Source organism: Delphinapterus leucas, chromosome 10 (assembly GCF_059928025.1).
Source record: "Delphinapterus leucas isolate spDelLeu-1000000601 "Yukka" chromosome 10, BTC_Dleu_Yukka2, whole genome shotgun sequence".
Classification (NCBI taxonomy): domain Eukaryota; kingdom Metazoa; phylum Chordata; class Mammalia; order Artiodactyla; family Monodontidae; genus Delphinapterus; species Delphinapterus leucas.
The window spans coordinates 74,270,055-74,276,054 of NC_143138.1; positions in this window are offsets into that span (position 1 = coordinate 74,270,055).

The window sequence follows — 6,000 nt, forward strand, 5'->3', positions numbered from 1 at the left end:
TCACGGAAAGACAGGAGCTACCCTGCCGCAAGCTATGGAACTACCAGAAGCTAGAGAGAGAGAGGCTCCTTGCTCCCTGCTCAGTACCTTACAAGGAAGCCTGGCCCTGCTGACACCTCGGTCTCAGGCTTCCAGCCCAGGACGGGAGACAATGCATTCCGGTGGTTTCAGCCACCCCGCCTGTGTACTTGGCTATGCAGCCCAAGCTGACTGGTACAGCGGGTCAGCCCTGAGGTGTGCCCCGCTCTGCTGCCCAGAGTCCTGCAGGGGCATCGGGCTTCATTCACCCACAGCAACCTGTTGGATACGACACCCTCTACAGTGTCCTTCCCTTCCTGTCTCACTTCCCCAGCTCCCTGCCAGGGCCATCTGGAGTCACGTCCCAGATAAGCTACTTTCTCTAGTGCCTTTTTCTTAGGGCCTACCTCTGAGGAAACTGGCTCAACACAGCACAAAATTGATCTGTCCTTCCCTCCCCTTGGGTTTTCCAGTCCTGGGCCCCCTGCCTTCCCACAGCATCACCCTTCTCCCCGCTTCTGACCAAAGGCTCTCCCGGAGAAGTAGCCTGGCCCGTGGGTGGCCTGGGTGTGGGCGTGGTCTCTGCCTCTCCTCCCCCACCAGACCTTCTCACCTGTGTGCGAGACCCCCTGACCGTCATGTTACCGCTGCCTGGGGGCAACGACCTGCGTGATCCTAAGCCCAGGAGGCGGAGCCCGCATCTAGCCACACCTCCACCTCGTCTTGGGAGATGTTTTCCTGAGTTTTCTTCATTGCAACCCCAGGTCCCGGGATCCCCTCCCTGAACCTCTATCAGGAGAGATGGATCAGACTGTTTTCTGGGTGATCTCATGAGCAAGACTTGTTTGAGCTTGTAATAAATAAATTATAAATAAAATAATAAAAAGAGCTACCATTTACTGAGTGCTTACCGCGCAGGGTGAGAATTTACACACCTATCTCGCCAAATGCACACAGCAGCCCGACGAGAGGGATACCCTGCTGTCTCCACGTCTCAGAGGGGGGTGAGTAACATGCCCACGGTCTCCCAGTTGTGGCAGCAGAGCTGGGATTCGCACCACTGACAGCAAGCGGTAGAGGGTGAAAACACTGGGCGCTGCGGCGGGTGGGTCCGAGGCTGACCCGCACTCCGGCGCCCCAGTGAGGAAGGGCAACGGGCGTGGAGGAGTTTCGTGTGTGTAGGAATAAGACTTCACTTGTGGAAAAGTACGTATTGAGAACCTACCGCACAGCACAGGGAACTCTACTTAATGCACTGTGGTGACCCGAACGGGAAGGAAGTGCAGAAGGGAGGGGATATATGTATATGTATGGCTGATTCGTTTTGCTGTACGGTGGAAACTAACACGACATTGTAAAGCAACTATGCTCCAATAAAAATTAATTTTAAAAAAGGTATTTTAATTTGAATTCAAAGGATGAACGTTCTCCAGGGTAGATCGCATCTTGGGTCACAAATCAAGCCTCGGTAAATTTAAGAAAACTGAAATCATATCAAGCATCGTTTCCGACCACAAAGGATGATTCTACCCCAAGAAAATGTCCTGGCTTCAGGGACAACAATTACATGCCACTGAAGGCCCAAGTTTTCCTTCATTTGAGCACATGAACTTTGGGGGCAGGGATGGTAGATATGAGCATCTGTGCAGCTCTTCTGCTATGCCTTACCCGGGGCAGCACTAGTGAAGCCAGGGCAGCACTTGTTCCGGGTGACAAGAGGGCTCAGGCTTCTCCCCGCCGTCTCTCGGGGGTGGCGCACCAGATCCCTGTTCCCTGCAGTGGGGCCCTCTCAGTGTGGAGGGCACAGCCTGGTAGAGAAGGAGCTGGGCACTCCCCACAGCATCAGCCTGCAGGAACCAGAGGAAACACACTGGGTGTGGCCGAAGCCTCCCTCTTCTCACAGACACGCCTGAGACACCACACCGTCATGAGCTGAGCAGGTCTGAGCCCTTCCCGAGTTATCTGGGGATCTCTGTGACTTTTTTTTTTTTTTTTAATTCAACTCAGTGATTCATCCTACAATATTTCCTGAGAATCTCCTCTGTGCCATCACTATGCTGGTCAGGGGGCAGGGAGAGAGAAGAGAGCCGACAAGGTTCTCCCCTTCTAGAAACACAAGTGTAAGGGGGAAGGGACAAGTCCATGGATGGCTATGGGGCAGTGGGACAGGTGCTCTGGTGGGGTTCCTTCAGGAGGTCTCCTGGCCTGGGGGGCTGTCAGAGAAGACTTCCTGGAGGAAGTGACATCTAGGCAGATGAAGTTCTCCTGGAAGGGGTCCCAGGCAGAGGGAACAGCATGTGCAGAGGCTCAGAAGAGAAGCAGAACATGATGCTCTGACGGTAGAGACCAAAGTGAAGGGGGGAAGCGAACTGAGTCACTAGGCCCTTGAGGACTGGGCTGGTGACCTTGGGCTTTGTTCTGAGGGCAATGAGGGGGGCGCAGGAAGAGTTAAACAGGGCCAGGGATGAAACCTCAGCTCAGCTTGGAGGAGGTAGCACTTCCTCCTAGAAGCCGTCCCTGAGCCCAGGCTCCTGGCCCTTCCCTGGCGCCCTGAGAAGCCTTCCATAATGCCACCTTGCCATGCTTCGTGGGCAGCCCTGATCTGGGGGCTGGCTACCCCTCCAGTGGCTCTCGAGTGCCACCTTCATCCATGTGGTGCTAGTGTCAAGGCACGTAGTAGGTGTGCAGTAAGTGTTGTTAGAAGGAAGTGAGTGCTTTCTGTTTGGGAAAGAAAATAAAGGAGGGAAAATAAAGGACGGAGCAAACACACAGGGGTTGCTCCCTCCAGCTAAATGGCATCTTCTTTATGACCCCGCACTCAACATTTTTCTCTGAAGTTGAACTCTGTCCGGAGGAGTTAGACTTCAGAATCTAACAAACATTTTCTGGAATTCCACCTCGCCGCTTTGCTCGTCATCCCTGGAAATTCTGTGGACTAAATGCCATCACCAAAGGCGGGGGTCGGGGGGTGGGGAAACTATCTATTCTTCCGTGGGCTTCTTTCTGTTCCACTCGTGCATGGGCAGGGGTTCAAAGAGAGGGACGAATTCTGCATGTGTGGGTATGGGAGAGGGAAATGCTACAGAGGGAGTGACAGGGTCCCGAGGAGACAGACTCAGGAAGAAAGAGAGAAGACTGAGGTATAGACCTGGTGGTGGGAATGTAAATTGGTACAGCCACTATGGAGAACAGTATGGAAGTTCCTCACAAAACTAAAAATAGAGCTACCCTATGACCCAGCAATCCCACTCCTGGGCACGTATATGGAGAAAGCCATGATCCAAAAGGATCCATGCACCCCAGTGTTCATTGCAGCACTACTTACAATAGCCAAGCCGTGGCAGCAACCTAACGGTCCATCGACAGAGGAATGGGTAAAGAAGATGTGGCACATATACACAATGGAACATTACTCAGCCATAAAGAGAGTGAAATAATGCCATGTGCAGCAACATGGATGGACCTAGAGATTGTCATACTGAGTGAAGTAAGTCAGACAGAGAGAGACAAATATCATATGGTATCACTCATATGTGAACCTAATTTTAAAAATGATACAAATGAACTTATTTACAAAACAGAAACAGATTTACAGATACCAAAAACAAACTTATGGTAACCAAATGGGAAATGTGGTGGGGAGGGATAAATCAGGAGCTTGGGAGGAACATACACACACTACTATATATAAGCTAGATAACCAACAAGTACCTACTGTATAGCACAGGGAACTCTACTCAATATTCCGGGATGACCTATATGAAAAGAATCTAAAAAAGAATGAATATATGCATATATATAACTGAATCTCTTTGCGGTACATCTGAAACTAACACAACATTGTAAATCAACTACACTCCAATAAAATTAAAATTTTAAAAAGTTTTTGCTAAAAAAAAAAGATTGAGGTAGAGAGACATGAAGAGAACGAAAAAGAAGTGGAGACACCAAGAGACTGAAAGTGACAGACATTTGGACAGACATACGAGCACCCACGTGGGTTCACTCACACAAGCACGCACAACACACACCTGTGAGTCAGGGCATTGCTGAGTCTCGCCTGGAACCAGCGGATGCATGTAACCCCACCAGACCCGGGTGTCCCTACCCTGAGTTTCCAGTCACTCCCCAAGGCTGTCCTGAATGCTTACCGTTGCGGCCCAGGCCTGTGTGAGGTCATCACAGTAACCAGAGGCTGCATTTCATTCTCTAAATGGTCCTTCCTGTAAACTCTCAGTATTTATAGGCAATTATTCATCACGTCACCAATACAGAGGAAGACAAACAGCGAATAAATCCATAAACAATAAGGCTGGTGGCTGGAGCAATTCGTTCTAGTGATGTTTATTTCAGAGGGAAATAAACCCATTACTTCCATTATGTCCTGTTTTAATTTTATTTATTGGTTTTAATGGTCTTCTCCAGCTCTGGCCAATGGTAGAATTACTGGGCCATGCAGGGCCGTGCAGCCAGAGATGCAAGGATACGTGAGGAGGTGCAGGGCTCTGAGGGCTTTTACTCCCAACTTCCTGGGGTGTGTCCCAGAATAAGGCAATAAATACACATGCCAGGTGCTGCTCTGAGACTCTTCCTTGTTTTAACGAATTTAATCCCACAGCAGCTCAATGAGGAATTTGAGGAAACTGAGGCCCAGAGAGGTCAGGTCTCACAGACGGTAACAGTCAGAGGAAGAAAAGATCTCAGAGGCAAAGCAGACAGAGATGAACCTAGGAACCCACACTCTTAACCGATTGCCCCCCTCTCGACCAGGGCTTGGCAGTTTTCTGTGAAGGATCAGAAAGGAAATATTTTGGGCTTTGTGGTGCCCTGTGTTCTCAGTCATGACTGTGCAACTCTGCCGTCATAGCGGGAAAGGACGCAGACAGTATGTAACTGAATGAGTGAATGGATGTGGCTATGTTCTAATAAAACTTTATAAAAACAGGTGCGGGAACGGATTTGGCCGTGGGTAATGACTTGCTGACCCCAGCCCTGGGTGTAGCCCCTCTTAGCCCTGGCTCTCCCTCTGCTGAGCCTCAGCCGGCCTGGGTTTGGCTTAGCCATGGTGGTGGAGAAACAACGCTTCCGTGAGATAAGAGAGAGTTTCTAAGATTCCATCTCTCCTCCTTCTTTGCCAACCACTGCCCTCCTCAGGGCCCTGCTCGCTTTGGAGGGAGGCCTCAGCTGCCTGTCCTCGGTCCTCGTGTGGGTTTTTAGAGGGACTTTCCTTCCCGTTCACCTGACTGGATTATCACCTGAAGGTGCCTTGCTCAGTGCCTGGCACCCAGGAGGCCTCCAGTAAACAGCTGCTGTAGCCGTATTTGCACCTTCAGGTTTGCAGAGGCCTCATCTGACCTGGGCATTGCCGTCTGTATAACATGGCAGTTAAGAGTAGGGGCTTTGGAGCCCCGTCTGGGTTCTGCCATGGGACTATGGACACAATCCTCTTTCAGCCTCAATTTCCTTGTCTGTCCATGGCCATCACACTCCCTAATATAGTGAAGATTAAATGCAAGAATGCACCCAAAGCATATGGTATGGAGGAATTTGTTAATCAAGGAGGCCCCTTGCCCTCTTCCTTGGGGATGCCCCCTGTGCCCTCCACTCTCCCTCCCAAGGAGGCAGAAATCCCTCCAGGATGACAGAAAAGTGTGCTCTGAATGGGGAATGGTTCTTCCATGACCCGACAGAACAGTGGGAGAAAGGAGGAGGTCGTCTGGCTAAACACGCAGACTCTTCCCCTCCCCTCCAGCGTCCAAGGGGACAGGGTGACCTCAGGCTGCTGGGCATCTTTGGGTACAAAAGCCTGCGGGGCTAGTTTCTGCCACCAGAGTTTTTCTTTGCTGAGAGCCTGGCTGTGCATCACCAGAGAGGACTATCTGAATCAGGGTGGGGCTGCCAGCAGTTTCTGGGTTCGTCCTCTGAGCCATGCCAGGCCTGCTGTTGGCCTGTCTCAACCACTTCAGCAGGTCAAGCATGAGA